Raw genomic sequence first — 26295 nt, 5'->3', positions numbered from 1 at the left:
TGTATGATCTCTCTTATAGGTGGAATCTAAAAAAAATAGAACTCATAGAAGCAGAGAACAGACTGGTGGCTGCCAGAGGTGGGGAACGGGGGCAGGAGAGGGGGCATGGGTGAAGGGGGTCAAAAATCACAAATGTCTAGTTATGCAATGAACAAGTCCTGGGGATGTGACGTACAATACAAGTGTAATGTACAATATTGCATATTTAAGAGTGGGTGAATGAGAGGACCTACAAGTTCTTTTTTTTTTTAATTTAATTTTGTTTATTTATTTGACAGACAAAGATCACAAGTAGGCAGAGAGGCAGGCAGAAAGAGAGAGGAAGAAGCAGGTTCCCTGCTAAGCAGAGAGCCTGATGCGGGGCTCAATCCCGATCCCAGGACCCTGGGATCATGACCTGAGCTGAAGGCAGAGGCTTTAACCCACTGAGCCCCCCAGGTGCCCCTTCAAGTTCTTATCACAAGAGGAAAATTGTAACTCTGTGCTGTGATAGGTGTGAACAAAACTAAGTGTGCTAATCGTTTTTCAGTTATACATATATGACATCATTCTATTGTACGCCTTAAACTTACGCGATGTTATATGTTCATTAACATACGTATTTCAAGAAAGCTGGAAAAAAAAAAAAAAGACGGAAGAAACTGTCCCCAAGAAGACTTGGGAGAAATGGCCTGTCTGAAGACTCGGGTTTTCTAATCGAAGCACTTGCCGATGATTCCCACAGATACTAAAAACAGGAGCAGCGGAACCAACCCAGGCCTGAATCCAGGGGCCAAGGGATGCAGTCTTCCCACCTTTGGTTTTTCTCACTCCCCTCGCGGGTCCTGACCCGGCAGAAGATGTGTGACCGACTCCTCACGTCTGGAGGGCACTCGCTCCTGGAGATCTGAATCCCACCTGGAGACACACAGAGATGAATCACACCTTGTATTCCACCAGGGGGCCCCAGTGGAAGGGCAGGTTTTGTGCTAATTTGGGGAACATTGGAGGAAATGCCCCTCCCAGGAGAGCTGCCAGTAGAAAGCAGGCCTAGTTCCATCTTTTTCCAGGTTTTGGAGAGGAGGAGAAGTGGAGGGGTAGCCGTGGGAAGTGTGTTTAGCGGCCTGAGTCTGGACACTGTGTCCAGCCAGGGAGGGCAGAGCCTTGTATATGGGAAGCGTTAGCCGAGAGCTAACCAGATAGCCCCTCTCAAAGCCCGAGCTCTCAGCAGTGCTCTTGAAGCTCCTCTGTACCCAATCTACAGATGCCATCCGCACCGCCAAAGCTCCTCCTTGAAACACACATGCAGAGTTGCGACCAGTATCACTCACTGTCTTACCTAAGAAGGCAAGGCAGTAAGAGCCTAAGAGCCCCACCAGGAAAGCAAGCTGAGAGGTGCTGGAGGAAGAACGGGCTCTGGGACAAGGAGAGGATAGGTGTCCTTATCGAGTGCAGTTTGGGGATGTTTCGACCGTGGACCTGGAGAGGATATTTGCAGAAAGCACTGACCACAGGCTAAATAGCATGGTCTGAGAGTGTGCTTGAAATCACTGAGGTAGCAGTGGTGATTCAATGGGGCTAGGATTATCTCTCTCACCCTGCTGAGGCCCCGTCTCCACCTACAGCTCGATCTGGCAGACCCGATGTATCTGGCCAGTGAATTTGACCTCTGTACGGCTCATACGCACAAGTCATCCAAAGCGAACATTTCCTATTCCACGAGGGGTAATACGTCACTTGGGTGTTCCTTCCCTCATCCAATACATATTTACTATGTGCAGGTACTGCCTGAAGTGCCAAAAGGCAGCAGGAAGTCAAATCCAGCAAGCTTTTGACCTTGTGGAACTTACATTCCAGTGGAGAGACACAACACATCCATAAACCCTGTAAGTACTTTCAGATAGTGACGAGCGCTGGAAGGAGATACCCACCCTCCCTAAGTCACCTCTCCGTACCCCTCACTGTCATCGCTGCCAAGGGTGCTGTGAGCACCCAGAGCTGGGAGGCTCCACCCTCTAGGGGTTTCCCAGGCAGCAGCCTTCGCAAAATCTGGAAGTGGGAGAACAGGAGGGAAATGTCACCCCGTCTGCCCCCAGCTGCCGATACCTGGGAAGCTTAGGTCATATCTATTTAGAAACGAAAAATTACTTGAGCTATACACAGAGACATGGATAGTATTATTGCTAGATGGTAATCTTCAGAGAGAATTTATTTTTATTTTCTTCTGAATTTGCTAATGTTTTTATTATTACAATGTATTAGTCTGGCAGTAATGGAAAAAAATATCTTTTTAAATAAGAAGATTAGCCTCGCCAAATCAAATTAGTAAGAAATACAATGGAGAGGGCGCCTGGGTGGCTCAGTCGGTTAAGCATCTGCCTTCGGCTCAGGCCACTGTCCCGGAGTCCTGGAGTCCCGGATCCAGCCCAGCGTTCAACTCAGTGGGGAGTCTGCTTCTTCCTCTGACCCTCCCCCTGTTCATGCTCACTCTCACTCTCTCTCTCTCTCTCTCTCTCTCGCAACTGAATAAATAAGATCTTAAGAAAAAAAAGAAATATATTTGGACGGCTAGGCAGGGACCAGATCTCAGGATGGTGAATAACATCTTACCACACCACTTTGTGGTTTATAAAGCAATTGCACCAAATTGTCTCTCAACCCTCACGAGACTTTCTCAAGGTTACGCAGAAAATAAACCTCAGTGCAGGAAAATACTTGACTGTTAGGTCCTTGACTCCTCGGCCAGGATGTTTTCTCATTATTCCACCTGCCCTTTGGTAGCTGACCTCATTTCTCTTGATAGCTGAAGCCTCCAGAAAGCCTCCGAGCACCCCAGGTCCTAATCCTTCTCTCTTTGCCTTCACCCTCCCCTACAGGGAACACACTGACTCGTTGGTTCAAATGTGCATTTACTGAACTCGTCTTCACTGAGCCCCTGCCAGGTTCTGAGCATCGTACTAGGCACTCAAGGTACAGTGGAGAATCAAAAAGGTCCCCCAGGGCTGGGAAGAGGCTTTAACTAATGAATGAATATATGATACAAATGTAACCACAGTGACATAAAAGTGAAGAGAGTTATGCAAAAAAAAATTAGCACCAAAGGGAGTGGATTGGGACTGTGGCACGACTAGCCCTTAGCTCAGTAATGAGCAACACACTGTCACTGAGTCCCCAAGGCAAGTCAGGCAGACATTCTAGTTGGAGGCCAAGATTACAACAGCCCAAACCTCAGAAAAGGTAGATTCTGGATGGAGAGGCAGCGGGCAAAGCCACGTGAAAAGTTAATTAAGGGCTTAATGCATGCTAACAGTAATGAAACAGCCCCTGAATCCTTCTCTGGGACAGAGAAGAGTTGACCTACCGCATCATCAGAGCTAGAGGTCACTCTCAGAAGTCTGGGAACAGGAGAGAAGAGCAGGGCCACACAGAACGTGCATTTAACCATACAGGACAGGGGCTTCCCTGTCTGGGTGGCATGGGCTTGACCACGGGACTGCAGGACGTTACAGGTGGGAGAGGACTGGAGGGGCCGACCAGCAGGAAAGTCTTCCGCGCAGAAGGTGGGACCTGAGTGGCCTTGGAGAGGGAATGGGATTTGGGGTAATCTCATTTAGCAAGGACACCAGGATATCCAGGAACCTGGGGAACAGTCCGGGCCACTTTCTCTTCCAGACCCTGGAGGCTGGCTTCCTGGCCTCTCACCTGTCTGGGAACTGGAGCGGGAAGGCCTCGGTCCTTCCAGCATGTCTGAGCATTTGAAGTGTCCCTCTAGCTGTGCTCAGAAGAGCCAGGAGCACTGCTGGCCACCCAAGGCTGAACATAAAGACTGATTTCAGCACCAGCCCGGCTGGCAAATGAAGGGAAGCCCTGGCTAATTAGCACGCCCCTGCATGGGGTTTTTCTACAATATATCCATACATGACGCTCAGAAGCTTCCAGGCGCTGGGAGGCACTGGGGACGTAAGATTCACGCCAGGTTCTGTTCTCAGTTGCCATCTGCTATCACAGCGTCGCAGCGGGGGTCTGGGTTCTGGGGAGCGCCCTGCACACAGCAGCCACCGAAAGGTAACAGAAGCAATAAATATTTAATATGGTAGCAAACTCTCAGATGGGCTTGAGAGTCCAGAAAGCCTTTTGTAATCTACTGCTGCATGGATTTCGAAGGCTGTGCTGCCTTATTTGTAGTAAGGACAGGCCATGCCTCCTGGACAAGAGGTAACCCCCAGATACCTCTGAGGCATCTTCAATGACACCCGCATCTCCAAGGCACTTTGACTGGGCAGTGTGACCTGTGGGTAGCAGAGGGGAGCCTTGGGCGAAGGTCCTGGGAAGCTGCGCTCATCCCGGATCTCATTCTGTGCCTTCTCTGCTTGAGAAACCCAAGGCTGGGGCTTTAGATGGCCCTGGGTTCAAGTCCCAGCTCTGTCCCTCACGACCTGGGTGACCCTCAGCCAGTTATCTGACTTCTCTGGGCCACCTTCTTGCTCCATTAAACATGGGTAATCGGAGTCTGTCTCATAGAGTTGTCCGGAAGATAGTAAGATACAGAGCACATGAAGGGCCTAGTACCGGGCCTGCCCTTACTTAGCGCTCAGTGAATGGATTCCATTCACTACGGAAGCTGCAAACCACAGGCGGCCCCTGAGCACCCAAAAGGTGGCCCGTCCCCCTCAAGAAGCATTAAGAATAACCTCAGGCAAGAAAAAGGGATGTCGAACACGGGATTGACACATTCGTAGACTGACTACGTGTGAAACGATATTTGGGCTATAGCAGGTCAAATGAAATGTTAATAAAATTAAATGTTCCGCTGTTTCCTTTCCTTTTTCCTGATGCGGCTACGAGAATATCGACAAGCACACGTGGGGCCCATGTCCGTTCCCTACAACACAGCACTGCTCTGGCCATGGGAGTTCCACAAAGGCCGAGGCTTTGCGGCTTCAGCTCACTGCTGTGTCTCCAGCACGTGGAACAGGGCCTGAGTCGATGAGGGAGCCTCCAAGCGTGTGAGGAGCTGGAGGCCGGGCTCGAGGAGATGCGGACAATCCTGAGGCAGTCCGGGGGCAGTGTGGGCTTCATACCATTGAGTAACCTGAGTCTGGACAAAGTACTCACAATGTGTCCCCAAAATGGCCAGATTCAAACCAAGTGGGACAAGTGGTTTTGCCTCCCTGGGCCCTGGCTCCTCGTCTCTTTTGAACTATGGGAACCACGAGCCTGCATCAATTTCTTTTTCCTGGTGTGTAGAGAGAAGAAATCCCAGGCCAGGAGGTAGTCTCCAAGGCTGAGTCCTAAATATTTTTTCAGTCTCCTTTCCACTCTTGCGTTCCCAAGCAGGCTCTCTGGCTGCGATTTCTCCACGTTGCCCAAATCAATAATTTGTTTGTTTAAGGGTCTGCTTTGATTTTACTTAGTTTTACATGCTTTTCTTCAGAAGCCAAAACCTTGCGATCTTTTTTCCTTGATCTTGTCATGAAATTCCCTCAGAGATATTTAATTCTAGCTAGAGCCTCCCCTATGCCACAGATCCTTTAAAGAAAAAAGACATCTAAATAACAAACATCCTGCCATCTTCAAATAAAAATCTCCGAAGGCAAACGGGCTTGTCTCCCTTACATCTGCCTCTACTCTCTTGCCAACTATACCGACGAATTCCCTACATTTTGTTTCAAAAAAGGGAAGGTACTCAACATACCACAGCCTCTCATGTTCCCACACATGCCCTGAAGGGATCCTGCCGCTCTGTGAACATTCTTGGCCGTTTTTATGTCAAACACGCTTGTGTGCTCTGCTTGGCTCTCACCTGTGGCCCGCTGAGTGAATTCTCCTCCTGACTTGGTCCCAGCCTCCCTACTCGGAGCTTTCTGGAATAGAGCCAGTGCTATTTCCATTCCCAACCCTGGCTCCAAGGGCTCATGAATTTTAACCTAAGAAAAGAGTAGTTTCCCGGCCAAACTGATTTCTCAGAGAAGATCTCACCCACCTCTCCCCGTCCCGGGGTGGAACGCCAACACTATTTTTGATCAGAAAGGATAAAAAAAGATTTCCCAAACTCAACCGTGTTGTTCCAAAGCAAGAGGAGGGCCTCAGCCAGCCAGGTACCAGGGGTAGAGCTGCCTTTTCGAAGCAGCAGACGCAGGGCACAGAACACACTTCAACACCCACCCGTGTCTCAGCCACTTGTGGCTCTTGCCTTCCCTGTCACCCAGCAGACCTGTGCTTGAGGAACGCACACCAGTTTTAAGCAAGCAGCAAGCAACAGGACAAGAAATCTGCTGTTTTCCAAAGAGGGGTGTGCTGCATTCCAAAGCCAAACAGATTTCACTTGGAGGTCCTCTTCAGCTAACGCTCACGGAGGGACCCCTTAGAGCAAGATGTGGCAGATGCCAGGAATAAAAAGTGAGCAGCCCATTACTCGCGCCCTCAGAAGCTCACAGTCTAATGGAGATAGATGTATGTGACAAAGTTAAACGTAAGGTTGAATGAGGAAAGGTTGTGTGTGTGTGTGTGTGTGTGTGTGCATGTGTGTCCTGAAAAATGATGGGAAGAAATATACCCCAGTGTCATGTTATGTTAATGTTAAGTGAGCATCTCTGCTTATTGGTTCTATGCGTAATTATTTTCCTCTTCTTTACTATTTGTTATATTGTTGGATAGTTCTTTTTATGATAAACATACATTGCTTATAAATACAGCATGTTTCTCAAGAAAAAACTTCAACAGATTATTATAAAGGACAACTATTTGGATGATAGGCTTTGTGGAGAACAGGGCACATCCATGGGCCCTGTAGCATAGGCAGAATCGGGGAGTGAGGTGAGGGGAGACGACCTCAAGCAAAGGAGCAGCATGAAATGGGCCCCAGAGCTGGAGTGATGGAGAGGACGATTTGGGAAGATGTGAGTAAGAAGACAGTATGCACAGGTACTCACCTAGAGTGAGAAGAGGGCTCGGGGTGCTGGGGGGCCTCGAATGCCACACCAAGTAGACTTGGTGGCTTATGCTTTGTGTTCCTATGGCCCTTCGTGTTGGTTGGCTAGCATACTACTCATCACACGGCATTATCCTTGGTTGTATCCACGTCTCTCCCCCACGAAATTTTTAGCCCTCAGAGGTCGGGGATCATGGCTCATTCCTTCTGTAACCATAGTACCTAACATAAAACAACTAGTACATTAACAGGAGTCAACAGATGCTTCCTGGGTGAACTGAATTCTAAGAGGATTACTCGATTTTGTAGGTTGTAAGGAGTCGGAGTCACCAAGAGATCCAGAACCGAATGTATTTCAGACAGTTAATATGTGCCAAGCCCTCCGCTAGCTGCCAGACTACATTGTCTACACTAGTCCTACCTATAATCCTCTGCGGTTTTGTCCACCCTCGTTCACACACGAGGCTCGGAGAGGTGGAGTAACCTCCCTCAGGACAAACAGTCAGTGGTCAGTCTGAACAGAGTGTGGAGGACGGGGTCGAACAGAAACATCGCAGAAACAAGGAGACTACAGCAGCTCGAGGCTGCAGGGACCTGAGTTGACCCAGCTGCTCAGAGCGCAGAAGTGAGGAAGTGGGGCGAGGGCACTCTGGAGGCGGTGCTCAGAACGGAGGGCTGACTCTTCCTTAGCTGCCTCATTTATTATTTCTGATGTCAACCCAGGGACGCACAGCACCCATGGGGACTCCTCTGGTACCTGGAAGAGCTCCGGCCCATCAGAAGTAGGACTTGGGGAAAGAGCCCCTCCCCAGGCTATGCTCTGCCTTAGGGTCACGGTGAGGTGAGGGCCTCGGCACAGGAAGGGGCAACTGAGTGCCCCTGTGAGACTTGACAGCAGCCATGGTCCTCCATCCCTGCTCCCTAACGTTGGCCCCACATCTCATTTGAAGATGCTCTTCCCCTTCACAGTCCAGGGCAGGGATGGGTGCTCAGCTTCCTAGAAGCAGGCAGATGCCCGGGATGCCCTCTAGCAGGACATCCTATCTGGCGGATCCCAGAATTACTCCTGAGGCTAACAGCTTCATTTTGACCGGCGCCCAGTGTTTTGGTGCCTCTCCGTCAACAGTAGCCACTGACCTAACGGTGCCCTGGGGTTGTGTCCATAGAAGGAAGTGACTTCCTTCCTTTTGAGGCATTCATTCCCAGAAAATAAAATGAAAGAGTTCTTACGCCCTTTGCTCGTTTCTGGGACAGTGGGTGATGTTACATCCCCAACAGAGCTGACAGTTGAAGACCAAGAATAACCACAGGTCTATTGCTCTCCTCTGTTTCCTCTTCTCTCTGCCCCAATCCAGGCGCCCACACCCCACCACCCCCCAGCTCAGGGCACTGCAGTCCCTAGATGGCTCTTGCCAGGGAGCGTGTGATTGCTTCTTTACCCTGAAGGCGATTGTACTCAGGTGACTTCTCCACTCCCACATTACTGGTCCTCCCTGAGTTGGCCGTTGAGGACGATGCCTGGGAAATGCTCACACCAGATCCAGCCATGTGATCCATGAGCCCGTGTCTGGAGCATCCGCCTCCCCCCACCCCCACCTCAGCTTCTGCGCACCAGCTAGGAAAGTCAAGGAGGACACCAAGCTTGCGGGCATTGTCAATGAACAATTTCCCCCGCTTATGTTTGCAGACCGTAGGGCATGGATCCACGTTCCGTCGTGCCGTGCCCACAAAGATGCCTCTGCATCTGCAGGAGCCTTGAGGTTGGCGGCTTCTCCTTCCAAGGTGGTGGACTGGGGCTGGTCCTCCCGGAGTTCATCGGGAGTCATATGACTGCACTGAGGGCTCTGCAGTGGGATCAATGTCAAGGACCTTGGCAGATCCAGCCTGGGGCAGGAGCAATACCGTCCAGACTTCCAGCGCTGGAAAACAACAGCTTTGTTCCCCTGTGAAGCCCCCGCTATAGGGGGCACTGCTGGTGCGGGAAGAGGTGAGAGCGGAACGGATTCAGGGACCAGTTATAGGAATCCAAACATGAGTGTTCAGGGACATGTCTCCAGGCCAGGCAGGAGGGTGCCCCTAAAACATCGCCCTGTCTCTCCTGCCTCAGCACCCCTCAGCGGCTCCCACACATGCAGAAGGAGATGCAAACTCGCTTCCTGGTCTTCTGGGGCCCTTTGCATTCCTAAGAAGCACAGAAGGATGATTTCCTCAAGTAGGATGGACCATCACGGAGAGGAGGGCATCTTTCTCAGGAACAGCAATCGTCCATGCGCAGGGATTCTGTGGTGGGCTCCCTGCAGAATTCGTTCTACTCATCTTAGAAGGCCATTCTCTGTTCTCACCATCCTGCCATCTGTCCTCCCTCCAGCCATGCCTTCTTGCTCTCATTCATTTTGCTGCCATTTCTTAAAAACTCCTGGGGAGCCCAGGGGGCACAGTTGGTTAAGTGGCCAACTCTTGATTTCAGCTCAGGTCATGATCTCAGGGTCCTGGGATCCAGCCCCAGGTTGGGCTCCCTGCTCAGTAGGGAGCCTGCTTGAGGATTTCTCTCCCCCTCCCTCTGCCTCTCCCTCCTCAAATAAATACATTAATTTAAAAAATTAAAAATTTTTAAAACCTCCTATGTTCCTTCCCTCTTACCAAATGTTATCAGCCCTTCAGGCAATGTCATGGTTTTCTAGAGCTGCCATAACAAATCCTCAAAAACTAGGTGTCTATTTAAAATAGCAGAAACATATTCTTTCATGGTACTGGAGGGCGGAAGTCCTAAATCTAGGTGTCCATGTGCTGTGGCCCCTCCAAAGGCGCTAGGGGAGAAATCAGTCCTTACTTCTTCTGGCTTCTGGCGGTTCCATAAGAACAGTCTGTGCCTCTGCACATGGCCTTCTCTTCTCCGTGTCTGTCCTCTGTGGGCCCAAAAGGTCTCTAGGGACACTTGTCACTGCATGGAGAGCTCCATGCACATGATCTCCTCTGGAGATCTGTGACTTAATTAAACTTTTGATAGTGTCACATTCGTAGGCCTGGTAGGTTAGGAGGCAGACCTATCTTCCCACTGTTCACCCCGCTGGAGACAGTGATTCTCAACCCTCCTCTGGAGACACCTGTAGACTCCAGACACCTGGGCCTCAATCCAGAGATTCAGTCACCAATGATCCTGGGTGGGGTCAAGGCGTGAAGTGTATTTGTGGGCTTTCGTGTTTCTTTTTGTTGAAGTTACCTGGTTTCTCTGGACCTGCTTGGGGAGAACTGCTGTTCCAAGTCCCGACGACTCATAACATCCCACCCAAGCAGACACTAGGAGTGACACGGACCTTCCTGACTGCTTTCTCCTCCAGGATTATTTCCATGGAGTCACAGATCAGACTGCCATCTACTGGTATCTTAACGCTGCACAAAAGTCAGAGACCTTAGAGACCTCCACGCTCTCCGATCCATGCTGTTATAGAATAACACTGTTCCTATAACGAATATTTGGAAACACCTTCCATGTGGCCTGAGGTGACCCTCCGAGGTTGCATTAATGAAGCAGTCAAGGTGTACACCTGCTTACGATGCATAAGATTAGATTATTCATTTCATATGAGGAGTACACAGAAATTTAAAAAAAACAAAAACAAAAAACAGAGGACAACAGAATTAAAGAAAATATTTGGAGGAGAAATAACAAACCCGCTTACCGGGTTGTATCTGATGACAGGAAGGAGGAAAACAGCCCAGCTGACTTATGGATAACATGTCAGGTAAAATTACTAACGTGAAAGTAGATAGAACAAGGACGTGTGTTATTCTTGCGAATGAGTTAAACTTTATACAGGGTCATAATGATTGATGATGTTGATACGGGACAGGGCAGTGACAAAGAATCATGGAAAACATTGTCTCCAATCTGGAAATCCCACCCAGAGGGTGGAGGCATACATTCAGTCTTGAGCATTCCCTTCCCCCTGCTCATTCTCTCTTTTCCATTCTCTCTCTCCCTCCTCTGTCTCTCACTTTCCCTCTCTCTCAAATAAATAAAATCTTTTTTTTTTAAAGAAAATGTTTGATACATCTCAAAGGGGAATATCAGAGTAAGAGTGAACAAGAAAGGCAACCCCAAAGCAAATCATTGTAATGTCTACTTTTTGCAAGACTTTTCTCATCATTGTCCTACAATTGCATATACACACATTAGATCTATTTTAAAAGCAGTTTCTAGAAAGTAGGTTATTGACATGGTGACATGTCCCATGCCTCTGCTTATTTAATAACGTGTCGTCCTGCAACTTTGTGTGTTAGATGAAGTCTTAATCGCCTGTTACAAATCTGTGGGTGGTCTCCTTGCTTTTGCAGTAACTACATGTTGCACTGAAACTCTTGTCAGTTAAGTGTATGTTTGGAAATGCTCTAATCTAGAGAGAAAGCACAGAGTGGGGAAATTATCTAATCATTTCAAGATTTTGTCTTTATTTCACTTTATTTCGCTGAGGCTTCTCTTCCTTAAAAACAAGCTCTTCAATCACTGGGTTTTGGGGATCACTTCCTTGAAAACTTCTCAGTATGACTATGTAGAAAAGTATTACTAATTTCTATTTATGTTGGGTTGAGTTTGGCGGGGGGCAGGTGCCAATGCTTCACTGATGGGGTTTTGCACTTGGAATCACGACCGCCACCCTCAGCCCACACACAGGAAATTCTCGGGACATTTGTCAAAGCCATCCCACGGATTTACAAAACACCTTCTAGGGCTTCTGTACTCAAAGCACTGTGGTCTCTGGGCCTGCAGCAGCCCCTGGGAGTCTCTTGGAAATGCAGAATCTTAAGCCTTGAACTAGATTTACTAGATCAGAAGGTGCGTTTTTAACAAGATCCCTAGGTGATTCCCATGCACACTGAATGGGTTTGTAAGCAGCCTTCTGGGGGTAGTACTGACCCCCCATCAGGAATACTGACCAAAACCACCCTTCCTTGTTTCTCCAATGAGGAAGCAGGCCCAAGGAGGCTGGTCAACTGAGTACTGTGCTCCTGTTCTTGTCACTAAGCTCCGTGACATGGGGTTCTGCTCTCGTATCTGCACACAGCCACCAGCACAGAGACGTACACACAGCTGTGGCCTTGGAAAGGGCCCTCATCTGTATTCCCTCAGGACTGAATTCTGCTTTTTACCCAGAAGACACCGGCCTTCCATTACACATCTGTAGATGCACAAGCAACAGATCCCTAGTGCTCGCGGGGCCTGAGTTTCGACACCTCCGTTTTGAAAATTTCGCCAGCTGCTCAGAGGACCCGTGTTTGAATGCAGAGCAACTGGCTCCCTCCCCACTCCCTCGGCCAGGAGGCCGCTTTGGTCAGCCTCCCGCTCTGAGAGAGAGAGTGAAGCAAAGCAAAGCCCCTCGCTGCTCTGTGGTAACTACAGAGACATTCGATGTTGTCCCATGCAAGCTGAGGGGAGAAAAATCAAGGGCAGCAACAAAAGGCCAGGAAGGGAGCATCCCTGTGACAAGAAGCCCCAGCAGGCAGATCCATCTGCTGACCTGTGACTTCGAAGGCCACATTCAGGGGCGCCTGGGTGGCTCAGTCAGTTGAGCGGCTGACTGCTGGTTTTGGCTTAGGTTGTGATCTCAGGGTCTTAAGACGGAGCCCCACATCGGGCTCCACGCTCAGCATGGAGTATGCCCGAGATTCTCGTCTCGCTCTGCCCCTGCCTCTGCTCACGTATTTTCTTTCTAAATAAATAAAATCTTCATAAATAAATAGATAAATGTATGCCAGAGCCAATGACCTATGAACTACACCCTCCCGGCCCATCCCCCCACCTCAAATGTTAACTCCCCCCCCCCCCCCCCCACACCACACCCCCTCCCCGCCAAAAATGGAGAAAAGCTGAGATGGGAGCAGCAAAGGAGAGAGGAGGCTTCCTTCAGGCGGCCTTTCAACTCTGACTGAGGCTCCCCACCAGGGGCCCCCCGGCCTGCAGAGCTGAGGCCACTGTCAGCTTCCCCCTGAGCTGTGGGCAGGAGGATGGCTCCATATCTCTGCCCACAGTCTCTATTTCCGGGCCCTCACTTCCTCCCTTCATCGAGCAATGGTAAAGACTCAAGATGACTGGAAGCCACCCACCTTCTCACTCCACTGTTGTGAGTTTTTTTCTTTTATCACATGGAGGCCCTCGCCCGACCCCTAATGACGTTTCCACACCGTATTGAACCAGGTGGCCCAACTAGGCTCCTAGGACCGGGATGCGGCTCGTTCCCCTTACCTCACACATCTGGCATGCCACCTCACCTTCAGAAGCTGCTCTGTAAATGTCAGGGGGCCGGAAGAGCAAAGGGGGCAATGGAGCCGATGACAGCATGACAGACCACAAAGGACGAGCCCTCACCTTTGTGAGGAGAACAAATGCATTCTCATCACAAGCTTTCTTTGGGGCATGTCCACAACTCACCGCTTTTCAGAGCTGCTCCCTTACCGTTGTCAGGACTGTCATCACCACGCCACCACTAATGGCAAGCTTAAAAGGTGAGAGGTGTAGCTCTGAGTCACACTTTTAAGATTTGAGAGGCAGCATGAAATACCAGCTAAAGCATCAGGTTCTAGAGCCAGAAATTCTTGGGCTCAAATACTCGTGCTGTGAATCCTGGTCAAGCGACTTCACCCTGGCACTCTTTCCTTGTCTACAAAATGCGAATAGGACCACCACATTCTCATGGGGTCCTGGTGAGCTAGGGCATGTAAGAGAACAATTGTTGAGCTCGTTTTTATTCCGGGTCTCCAAGCAGCTACCCAGGCTGTCCTAAGACAACCAGCGAGCAGAGCTCCTTCCCCTCCACTCTGAGGCGAAATGGCAGGGACACACAGGTGAGCCAACACGTCAGGAGCAAATGAAGCAGAATCACACCCACACAGACATCCGCCCTCTCCTTTTCTTCTTGAAAAAGACCACCCTTGGCTTTCATTTGTCAGTTTGAAGAGACATGAGTACCTGAGTGATTTCTTCTTTCTTCTTTAGCCACCGTTAGAAGGACTGCACAGTGGTGATGCTCGGTGGCCGTCAACACTCAGACTTTTTAGAAGACAGAAGGGGGGAGGGTGGGGAAACATCAGATGGGAACAGGCTAGTCCCAATGTCAGGGATCCTTACAGACAGCAGCCCCTCAGTCCATACCCGTGGTTATTAGAACCCACTGTTTCCAGTCCTTTTGATAATTCAAAGATAGTTCAGAATTTTTCAGCGTTATACACATTTAGTCATGAGCTGGAATGACGGGCTTACTCACTTCACCATTACCTATAATAAACGCCAAATGATTGAAAACAATGACCTGTGTCCATCAGTAGGGGCTTGGTTGAATTAATCAGGGTACATCCCTACAATGGAGCTCTATGCCCCTGTCAGAAAAAAAAAAAAAATTCAGAAAACACTCAACATACTCACAGGAAAGGAGTGCCAAGATAAATTGAGTGGGGGTAAAAAAAAAAAAAAAAGCAAGGTTTAAAAAAGTGTGTATCATAGGAAAAAACAGGGTAGAGGTATCAGGTATATTTGTACTGACTTGTGTTTGCAAAATGAAACTCTAGAAGGATGTACAAAACTAATTAAGCTGATTACTGTCCCAGGAGGGGGAAGGGAAGGCAAATACAGTCCAAGATAAGATTTCACTAGATATCTTCCTGGAATGATTTTGTTTTTGAACTATGTAAACATATTGCCTATTCAAAAAATGATATAAAAATATCGTGTAAAAAAAAATACACCAGCCGCTGTGAACAAAGGACATCCTCAGGCTACACATGGAAAGGCCTGCAGGCCTCTGGTTTATAACTTCCGTACTGATGGGCCCTAAATTGGGGAAGGAGCAGCTGTTAGCAAAGGGAACAAGTTCTCCTAGGTCTGGAAACAACCCGGTTGTTGAGCGTCTGTTATTTGGGATTCCCTGTGAATTGCCCAGCAATGAGCTGGTTGGGTCCAGAAGCTCCTCCTCTCCACAGGAAAGGGATACATCTTTTCCCAAGGTGAGGTAGGGCTCCCCCACTTCCCTTGATAGTTAAGGCTGCCTGGAACCCAAATGGTCTGGTTTTTCCCCTCCATTGGGACTTCTCCCCAATTTGTCCTAACAAAAGGGAGAGTGATAGGAATATGGAGGTCGTCCCCTGGAGCACAGTATCCCAGTGTGTCCAGCCAGGCCCTAGGTCACACAGATTCCCCTGGAGAATGTCAGAGGAGAGAGAACAGAGGACACATGCTTCTCAGCACCAAGGGACACTCAATATTCACGCCTTTCATATGTCTTGCCATCCTGAATGAGCTCACTTAGTGTTCTGGGTTGAATGGCGATTGCCAATAAAGACCTGTTGAAGTCCTCACCCCAAGACCTCAAATGGGACCTCATTTGGAAGCAGACATTGCAGATGCCAGTAGCTAAGATGAGGTCATCCTGGAGTGTGGTAGGCCCCTAGTCCAATAAGAAGGCAGTCATGTGGGGGCCGCCTGGGTGGCTCAGTTGGTTAAGCGTCTACCTTTGGCTCGGGTCATAATCCCAGGGTCCTGGGATGAAGCCTGCTCACTCTCCTTTGCCTGTCGCTCTCCCTGCTTATGTTCTCAATCTCTCTCTCCCTATCAAATGAATGAATAAAATCTTAAAAAAAAAAAAAGTCATGTGAAGTTAAAGATACAGAGGGAGAAAGTCATGTGACCATGAAGGCAAAGCATGGCTTACGTGGCCACAAGGCACGAAATGCTGAAGATGGCTGAAAGACCCCCAGAAAGTGGGAAGAGGCAAGGAAGGATTCCCCTATAGACTGGGGCGGGAGCATGGCCTTGACAACACCTGGACTCTGGACTTGAATCCTCCAGAAGGGGGAGATGATCAATTTCTGCCATTTTTAATTGTTTGTGATACTTTGTTACGGCTGCCATGGGAAATGAATAGCTCCGGCCAGCTCACCGACAGAGGAAACTGATGCTGTCTCAGCTCAGTAGGTGGTTGGGAAGGCACAGAGGGCAACTCTGACCCAAAGGATGAAAACTCTGGGACCCGAGCTGATGGAGTTCGATCGTGTAGGTATACAGTAAAAACTCAGCCAGTCAATCATTACAGAGCACTGACCTTGTAAGGAACATAGGAGAGAGAAAATGTTCCATGACTGCCCTTGGGGAGTTGAGAATGTGATGGCAGATTTAAGACACACATGAAAAGTATAATACACACAAATACATACACACATACACATTATAGACATATATAATACATGTAATACAACATATTTCACGTGGCCAAAGAAGAATGACCTCACCCCTCAGCCGATGCCACAGATGTCACCCCTAACTAAATTGCCACTGGATGGCCATCTGGCCTCAGTCTTCTACTGTGTTTCATTTTAGCTGCTCCTGATAGGTGGTCTGGAATACCTGGGAAAGCGGCGGGATGTCAGGCTAGTAGTCAATTTCTAGAAGTTATCACCCCGTTCCTTGCTGAGCTCAAACTCCTTGCCCACTGTGGATACCAACTGCTCTCCACGATCATTGTCTGCTACCCCTGGTCAAAGACTCTCCCACCAGTTTCTTCTCAGCCCCCTTCACCTGTTCAGATCCTATTCTACAGCTCTCCACGAACCAGACATGCAGGAAACTCAAAATCCAGGTAGGTTGGCAGGGCGGACTACAGGAGTTTTTAAGAGAAAATCAGAGTTTTTAAGAGAAAATCAGAGACCTCCCCTCCCCCCAGCAGGAATTCTGCAGCATCATGCAGAACCTTTGCTTATTTGGCCCTGCCTTCTCGCAGGTTCCCACCACACCTGGCTCGAGGAACCTCTGATTCTTACCGTAAGCAAGCTGGGTGGCCCGTCACACGTCCGGGGGTTGGGGAAGCAGCACTCCAGGCTTGAATGCTCCTGGAGATCTCTCTGAAATCCAGGCCTCTGGGTTGGACAGCTGCTCCAGGAGGAAGAGACGTCGTGCTGAGTGCCAGGTGGACACCCAGGCAGGGCTCATGAGGAAAAGCTGCAAGTCGAGGCCACTCCACCCCTGACCAGCAGCCCGATGACGTGACTTGGGCTCCAGGCCAAGCTCCTGAGGGACAGCTGTGGTCCGGGCATGAACTGCAGATGGAACAGACAGGGGAAAGGTCTCCTCGCTCTGACTTCAGATAATTCATTACAGATATTCAGAGTAGAAAAGGCCTTTGAAGTCATTTAATTTGTATCCTGTTGCTTTTCAAATAAATTTCCAGCTGGGATTTGGGTCTGGCTTTGTAGCAGACACTGTGCTTAAGCAACATCCATTTCTCCCTTGCTCCTTTCCAAGAGAACTCTCATGGTGTTACCACTCAGGGCAGGCGCCTGTATGCCCAGCCCATGTGCCCTATGCCGTCCTACAAATGCAGGCCCCTGACCCATGAACAAGTGGGGGGGTGGGCTTCCCACCCCCTCTGGTCATTGACACACGAAATGGTTTTCTGGGCTCTGAAAAAGAGAGAGGCAGGAAATCTTCCTCTGCCGGATGTTGTCTTTGCCCAGGCACATCGTGACCATGATGGGGAAGCATAAGGGAAGAGCAGGGGAAGAAAGAGCCCAGGTCCTTAAGGACATCTCTGAACCACTCAGCTGAACAGTCCCGGTGCCCCCCTTCCTCCAGACTTCTCACTATACACGTAATACATATCCTCGCTGTTGACATTCACTGAGTTGAGTTTTGGGGCTGTGTTTTGACTGCCGAGAGCTAAGATTATCCTAAATGATATGCATCCAGATGTTCCCAAAATCATGGGTCCATATTCCTGAAGCGTAATCTCGTAATCCTGACTACAACGTCCTGCACTTTCCACGTTCTCTCCACCTTTTCTGGGTGTCCAGTCCTCTCCCCGGACTTGACCCGTGTCACCGCCTTGTCAGCACAGTGTTCAGTTCTACAGTCTATGCCAATTTGGTCACTGAATCTGTTAAATATTTTTGAGTCCCTGTGATGTACCAGACAGGGACGTCATCCTCACAAATGAAGCCCTGGAGAGCGCATGGTGGGGGAGACCCACTCCTGGCCAGGAGGTAGGTGAGCGCCAGTGGCAAGTGCTTCGATGGGAGGTGCGCCCCGGCCTGGGCACGCATCAGGAAAGTGGGGGTGGGGAGTGCTAGCAAAATTACCTTGGAAAACAAACTCATTCTCTGGGGAAGAGCAAAAGGTTGTGAGCTGCAGACCTTCACCACCAAGGATATGAAGATAAACGATAATGGCGATAGCAAGCATTTCCTGAGCGCTTATAACGAACCAGGCACTGTTTCTCGGGCTTGCTGAGGATTAACACATTCAGGCCTCCACCAAAGCTGATGAGGTAGCTCATATTATTCGCCTCATTTTATGGAAAAGTACACTTAGGCTTAGAGAGGTTAAGTGACACAGGAGTGAGTGGCAGGGGCAGGATTTGATGCCGGTGGAAGGACTCACACTCTTGACCTGTCTACAGCAGTGCTTCTCACAGTGGTCACCACCAGAACAATAGCACCAGTGGTTCCTGGGACCTGGGACCTGGGACAAATTCAGATCTTGAGCCTCATTTAGGACTTACGGAATCAGAACCTCTGTGGTTAAGACCCAGCATGTGGTGGTGTAACGAGCTTCGATGTGATTCTGGAAGCCCCATAATGTTGGGGAACCTCTGCTTGACACCGTACGCACGTGATGAGAAAGGATGGCATATTCAGAGGGAGATGAATGGTGGGAAGAGAAGCAAAGCCAGCAAGAAAGATGGGGTGCGGGGGGTGGAAGAACCTTCCATATCAGCCTAAGGAACTTGGGCTTCCCTGTACAGGCGTTTCGGAGACACATGGGGGGTGAGTCAGGGAAGCAGCATGATCAAGCTTTGTGCTTTGAGACAAGATCTCTGGCCCTGGTGTTAGGAATGGACTGCAGGAGAAGAGGCCAGAAGGAAGGAGCCCAGCTAAGAGGTGATACGAGCAAGAGCAGGGGTGGCACTAAGCAGATGGCAGAGCGACGAGGAACAGGGTTACAAGAGACAGGTTGTGATAATAGCAGGGCATGGGATGTGCAGCTGGCAGAGGTATCCAGGATGCCTCTGTGGCTTTTAGCCTCAAAAGTTTTGTTGGTGGGGAAACTATTTAGCCAGGTTAGAAATAATGGAGGAGGAACATGTTGGGCAGGAAAGATAAAAAATGTCCATTTGTAAAATGTGAAGACCGAGATGTCTGTGAGACATCAGGAAGAAGGTATTTCAAAATGCATCGCCGAAGAAGGATCTGGTGCTCAGGGGCGGAGTCCGGACTGGTCATATGGGTTTGGGGTTCACCAGCATAAATGTGATGCTTGAAGGCAAGATAAAGCTAAGGCTGATCACAGATTGTCTAGGAAGGAAAAGATGACGGCTGGATTTATGCAAGACACTAATTTTCTTTTCTTTTTTTTTTTTTTTGAAGAGGGAGAGAGTGCACACTTATGTGCAAAAACTGTAGGGGAGGGTAAGGGTGAGTGGAGCAGAGGGAGAGAGAAAGACTCCACACCCAGTGCAGAGCCCAATGTGGGGCTCAATTCCAGGACCCCAGATCACGACTTAAGCCAAAATCAAGAGTTGGATGCTTAACCAACTGGGCTGCCCGGGCGCTCCAACACTAACATTTAAGGGATACAGAGCAAGAGAGCAAAGAAGACTCAGAAGCAGAGCTTAGAGGGGTAGCTAAAAACGAAGGAAAGAATGCTGCCTCAAAATCCAAGAATAAGGAAAGTTGGAGAATGTTTAAAGATAGAGGGTTGACAATGGTTCCAAATGGGAAGTCTCACATTTCAAGACTGAGAAGAAACACTGGCTTTAGCAATGAGGAGGTCGAAGGTGAACTCAGTAAAGGCAGTGTCAGGGGAGCGAAGGAGACAGAAACCAGATTCATTCACAGATTTATTCTCTAGATGAGCAATAACTACCACATGTCAGGCTTTGTGCTTTGTGTTAGAGATACAGAGATGAGCAGGACGTGCATGAATCCGACCCCCACCAGATGGTGGAGGAAGACAAAGAAGAGAAATTACAAAAATAATCATGGAATCACAACTGAACTAAGTGCTTTGATGAAGATACGAAGGGACACACTGGATGCTCCCCACAGGGAGTGTACAACATAGAGAGAAGATGAGGGAAGGGAAGGCACATTTAGGCCGGGTCTTCCAAGGTGAACAGGAGTGAGCCAGGGAAGAGGATGCAGAACATCCAGGGAGAAGGAATGGCTGATACTAACTCTCGGGGAGAAAGAGCTTTCCTAAGTCCAGGAAATGGAAGGAAATCAAGGTGAAGAGTACAATTTTAACATGGCAAGGATCGGCCAGAGGTGAGGTTAAAGAACGGTGCTTTGCGGGCCAGGTTAGGGATCTAGGACTTCACCCAAACAGTGGGAGGAAATTACTGAGGTTTAGCCTAAAAGTTTGGGAGAGTCATGATCCGATTTGTATTTTTGAAAAGATGACTCTGGCTACTTGTGGGGGAATGAAATGGGGAAGGGAGAGGAGGGACAGGGAGTGGGTATACTGAAAGCAGCTGGGGAAATGTTATGGTCCAGATGAGAGATAGTGATGTCTTGGTCCAAGTTGGCAATGAGTACGTTCAGGTGTATGGATCCTAGAGCCACTTAGTAGGTGGGATCAGGAGGACTGAGGGATTGGGTGTGGTAAATGGGGAGGAGAGGTTGAGGCCTTAGTGCTTGGGCTCTATGGTCCCCTCTACATCCATTTTGGATACACCCAGAAGACCACTGGGATGGAGTAACATGGACCCCTGAATTCCAAGCAGAGGTAAGACAAAACTAGAACTCAGCAGCAACTGGGAGACAAGTCTTACCAAGCCCTCCTCTCCTCAGGGTGCCCCTAATCGCTTAGAGATAAAATGATCCCTCAGATAGGAGGTCTCTTGAAGACCCCCTTGTTTGGCCATACTACTTCCAGGGTCGTGTCCTCCAGAGGAGAACAAGCTTCCATTGCTCTGCCCCTGCGCTGGGCAAGACACGCTGACTGGCTTCTCGTTAAGGCGTGTATTCACTGTTCACGACATTCAATTCATAAAATACATTCAGTACAGTATGGACAATTCTAGGCCCCAAAGGCCAACCTCCACTGGATTACTTTTTCCACTCATAATTTCGTCAATTTTATTTTATTTTTTTATTATGTTCATTTAGCCAGTATATAGTACATCATAAGTTTTTGATGTAGTGTTCAATGACTCATTACTTGTCTATAACATGCGATGCTCATCACCACACTTGCCTCCTTCATGCCCATCACCCAGTTAGCCCATCCCCCAATCCCCTCCCCTCTGTAGCCCTCAGTTTGGTTCTCAGAGTCCAGAGTCTCTCATGGTTCATTTCTCTCTCTGATTTCTCCTCATTCAGTTTACCTTCTCTTCCCCTGTGGTCCTCTGCACTGTTCCTTATGTTCCACATGTCAATTTTAAATAAATATGCTAGACTTCTATTTCTAACATTACAGCTAAGTACTTTGACCCTCCAACTCAAAACAACCAAAAAATCTTGTACAAAAAATATATTTTTAAAAACGTTTCTAGCAGCATTGATGAGCTGGCAAGAAAGAAAGGAATTCAGAGGCCAGGGACTCCTTCAGATAATGAAATATCCAGGTTCTGATAATAATGACTGCAATGTCATTGAAGAAATTAAAGATAAGCCTGTAAATATGTACACGGAACAACAACAAATCATGAGAAATAATCAAGATTTGAAAAAAAAATGGACCAAAGGGAATTTTTAAAAATAAAAATTAAACAACTGAAGTTAACAGTCTGTGGACAGACTTAATAGCACATTAGATACAGTTTGAGAAGGAGGTAGTGAGCTGGGAGTTAGGTCAAAATAAACTAATCCAAATGCCGTAGAGAAAGATAAAGACTCAGAAAAATAGGAAAGAGAGCTTAAAAGACATGAAAAATGGAAGCTAGCAGGTGTCTATTTGGAGTCTTAGAAAGGGAAGAGAGAGAGAAAGCATTTAAACAGATAATGGCTACAAATGTTCTGAAAGGGAGGAAAAATGGGGCACCAGGCCTGCTCAGTTGGTTAAGCATCTGACTTTGGCTCAGGTCATGATCTCAGGGTCATGAGATCGAGCCCCGCGTTGGGCTCTGTGCTCAGTGGGGAGTCTGCTTGAGATTCTTTCCCCCTCTCTCTCCCACCCCTCTGCTGCTCCCCTCCTTCTATGCCCACCACTCAAATAGATAAATAAAATCTTTTTTTATTAAAAAAAAAAAAAACAGCCAAAAAAAGAGACAAGTTACCCTGCAATGATTATAAGCCGAAAGATGGGGGTCAAACACTCAACATGCTGAAAGAGAGTAAAACCATCATCTGAAAACTCTGTGCCTGAAGGAAACTTTCTCTATGAATAAGAGAAAAGGTGGCGCCTGGCTGCCTCAGTCAGTAGAACATGCAACTCTGGATCTCAGGGTTGTGAGTTCAAGGCCCATGTTGGGTGTAGAGATGACTTAAAGATAAAGAAAGAAAATAATTAAAGAAAAAGGATAAGAGAGAGGAAGGCATTATCCAAGGACAAAATTCTAGTCTGCCACAAGCAGACGCTCATGAAAGGACATTTTTAAAAGGTGTATTTCTGACATAAGGAAAGAGAGTCTAAGCGGAAGATATGAGATGACAGAAGGAGTGAAGAACAAAGAAAATGAAAATGGGCTTTCTCAGTCCACTGGCGAAAGCGCACAGATCTGGAGTCAGACATGCTTACGCTCATCTCTTGCTGTCTCATGTCTTACTACCAGGGAAACGTGAATCTTCCTCTTAAAAATTCATACAATAACACCACTTATGCGAGGTTGTCATAAGGAATAAATGAGCACATGCACACAAATCCTCCCAACACAGCTTCTGCATCTGGAAGATGTCAGATAAATCCTAATTTCCTACCTTTTCCGAAAGCAGTAAGTAAACAGGTAAGGAAGACACTGTTAGTGACGGAGAATGTCGGCCTCTGCCTGGGTGTGAGATGCGCGGCGGCGGCGTACCAGAGTCAAGGGGTCCGCACCACGGAGAGGATGCTTGGGACCTGTCTTGTTATCTTTTCAGTCTCGAGCCCAAGACCGTCCAAACACATCATCTAGGATGTCCGTATTTTTAAAATACCGCATGTGTACCCACACGTTCCAGGCATATATACACCCTGGATTTCCGTTTAACTCACAATTTTTAAATAATATGGGTTGACAGTTTTATGAGGTTGTAACAAGCGTACTGGCTCATCTATAGGGCAAAATGGCTCATGTCACCCACTGTCCCTGGGCTCTTCTGCCAATGAGGGGAGTGTGAGCATCACACAGACGACCCCTCTAGAGCTGCTTCTGCACCCCAGTCCTCATGCGGAGAGACACAATCCCTAACTCCACCCCTGACATCACCCCGTTTCATAAGGTCTTCTAAAGAAGAGAAAAGGCAGCTAAGAAAAATTAGCTTGGACCCCTTGAAGTTCTTTGCCTAATTTTCATTTGGCAACAATTGGTGGGTATGGAGGGAGGGGGCTGCAGGGAGGGGCAACAAAACCAGGGAAAGGACAGATAAATCCAGAACCAGTCTTCCTTTGATGGTATCAGGGAAACAAACAACACCAGTCCCGAAGTCCTAAGACCCGGGCTGGCATCCTTACTCTGTCATCTGTTCCCATATGTCCTTAGGCAAGCCACTGAACCTCTCTGATTTTATTTTCCTCCCCTGTAAATTGGAGACAGTAATCATATCCTATCTGTAGAGCATTTTACCATTTACTAAGTGTTTCCACAGTCATCGTTTCATTTAACATGCATGTACTCACCTCACTGCTCTGCTGTGAAGACTTAAAAGCAGAGTCCAAAGAGCTTGTCAGCCCGAGGGAACATCACCAGGGTGCTGGCCTTTCCCTATTAGGAGCGGAGGACTTGCTGTCCAAGCAGCTGCTTTGAACTCTGATTCTACACTTACGACCCTGCTGATCTTGAGCAAGTGGCTTCGCTTCTGGGGTCCTCACCTCTAAGCTAAGGAGGAGAGCCCGAGTCCCAGCTCCTAGCCCAGCGGCCTGGGAGGTGCTCAGTGAATGAGATGACGTGAGTCCACACCAAGTGAAGCTGACAGGTAACTGACCACAATTACCTGCGTTCACCAATATCCTTCATCCTCCAGGCTTCCTTCTCCACGGTTACCTCTGCCCCCAACACCCCTGGGCAAATATTGGCGAGGGCAGAAACTGTGAATGTCAGGACCCGCTGGTGATTGTTTCTTAAAGATGACAAAGACTCCAATTCACACTCGACTCGTGGGGCGTTCTCCGTGCTGTTTCAGATGAAGCAGAACCCCGGCTCCCCGGGGTGTCACTCAGCTTGGACACTTCCCACTTCTGCCTGAGAGTCTTGCCTGGTCTCGGGTCACTGGCCGAGCCTCCATACCCCCAACGAGGCTGGGCAGCTCACCCTATTGATAAAAGGCACTGAGCCCTTATTTTAATGACCTATGGACTTATTTTAACGACCTACGAAGCCAACAGTTAATTCAGCCCAGCCTGGTCAGCGGATGGAGACTTCTTGGCTGCAGAAAGCATCAGCAGCCTCCATTTGAAAGGTTTTATCTTTGTAAAGTGCTGTCACATGGCCACTGCTTCAGCCCATAGCTGTGACATGCCGCAGAGATATGACGAGGAGATTGGGGACCACAGAGAGCAAGGGCCATGGACTTGCTGTGGACTGCCCCTGCTCCGACTGAGCTTTCTGGCCTGTCTGTCTGCCTGCTCTAGCTCCTGGGGAACCAGGTCCCAAGATAGCTGCATTCTAGGAGGACCTCATCAGGACTCCCATCAGACTCCCATTAGCTATGACAAGGCAGGGGACATGAGACAGGGCTTTGTCACTCAACTTGTGTCTCAGGCTAAAAAAGAAAGCATGCTCAGGAGCCTGAATTTGGCCCAATCAGCCTGGACTTTCTGAGCTAACTGCACGGAGCAGGAGAATGGGCACGTATGCTCCCTGGGGGAGGCAAGGCAGTCAGCCATGACCGTCAACTGGGCTAGTTAGCATCTCTTCCTAAAAGGCGTCTGGGACAGCCCAGCCCTGACAGAGCAGGGCTCGGCTGCATGGAGCAAGAACCAGTCGTGGGGACCCAGGCAGGCAGGGGCATCCTTACTCTGCAAACTAAAAATATTTTTTAAAACACACAAGCCCTATTTGCTGGAGTTAGAAATAGAAAAAGTTAGAAAAAGGTTAGAAAAAGTTAGAAAAAGAGTTAGTAAAAGGACCTCGGATGTGAAGGGCTGTGGTCCTATGACCAGAGCTGAAAAGAAATCAGGCGGCAGACGTGAGAGAATTCAATAGTGGGGCTATGGTTAAAAGAGTGATGCCCCAGGTTTCTCCTCAGTCTGCTTTGGTTCGCTTTCCTGGTGGGTCACTTCATATGAAGAGAGTGAGATTGTGTGGGTGGCCCTGCCTGCTTCTACATTATAGCCCTACAGAACTTTCTGCAGGGGGCCAAACACATCTCCATCCTCATGGAGCACGGTCCATACACCACCCCACATCCATGCAGATTCTAGAAACCTCCAAGCATAGACACACAAGAGGTCAGGCAGGGCTGGCTGTGTTCAATTCTGCATACAGCAGCCCTGTCTATGTGAGAGAGGAAGGATCAGAGGGTCCTGGTTCCCACATCTTTTAGGAGGTAAACTGAGTCAGTGAAGACCAGCAGGAGGATGACAAGGCAGCCCTTAAAAATATTCGTAGGGTTATGGCTTATTCGTAGGGTATGGCTTATGGCGTGGACAGCATTTTGGGGGCTTAATTTGAATGCAGAAGGGCCCTCAGACACTGTGAAAGTGAACAGAAGGACCCTCACAGAAGATTTCTCGCAGGACTCCTGGGGACCCTCTCTCTGCGGACCCTCTCTCTGCGGACCGTGCTTGAAGGCCCAGCTCCGTTCTCGCATCCACTGTGACGCTTTCTCCAGAGCCCATTTCCTTCGAGCACAGACACACTCTGTCCCACTCTCTTGCTAACAGGAACTGTGCTGTCCAAACAAGTACCAGGGCTTCTGTTCTTCCTCCCCTCATGACATGCCGCACACAGGCATAGAGTAGGTGCTCAGTCTGTATCTGCCAATCCATTTGGTCGAGGTTTTTGGGTCTGGTAGGGGGTGGTGGGAATGGCATTACTATTCAGATAAACCACATTGATGGAGCCCCTAAAGTGTATCCGAAAATTCAGATGTGGTATGCGGTATAACATGATTGTTATTCAGAACAAATTAGAGCTCTTTATTCTATTTCTAACTCCAGCAAATAGGGCTTGTGTGTTTTAAAAAATATTTTTAGTTTGCAGTGTGTGATTACATAATGGAGGCCTAGTAATTTCTCTGATTAACATTCATTTCCTTTAGCAGTTCCT

At 48.6% G+C, this 26295-nt stretch overlaps 1 protein-coding gene across 8 annotated transcripts in view; it reads right to left on the bottom strand.

Moving 5' to 3' along the window:
• The window catches only part of CRACR2A (calcium release activated channel regulator 2A), a 134784-nt gene that overhangs the window by 97491 nt on the left and 10998 nt on the right, over nt 1–26295 (bottom strand). For 6 of the 8 annotated variants that reach the window (XR_004384719.1, XR_004384717.1, XR_004384718.1 and 3 more), the window contains one exon: nt 16715–16990. The exons of 1 other annotated variant lie outside the window; for it this stretch is intronic. The gene's annotated coding sequence lies outside the window, so the exon portion shown is untranslated. Of the gene's footprint in view, nt 1–794; nt 817–16714; nt 16991–26295 lie in introns of those variants that run through there. One more of the 8 variants, XM_032874843.1, reaches the window with a different exon arrangement.

This window comes from Lontra canadensis, unplaced genomic scaffold, assembly GCF_010015895.1.
Source record: "Lontra canadensis isolate GAN:19392208 unplaced genomic scaffold, GSC_riverotter_1.0 scaffold53, whole genome shotgun sequence".
Classification (NCBI taxonomy): Eukaryota; Metazoa; Chordata; class Mammalia; order Carnivora; family Mustelidae; genus Lontra; species Lontra canadensis.
Note: the sequence above shows the minus strand (reverse complement) of the source record. Positions and strands in the feature narration are given on the sequence as shown.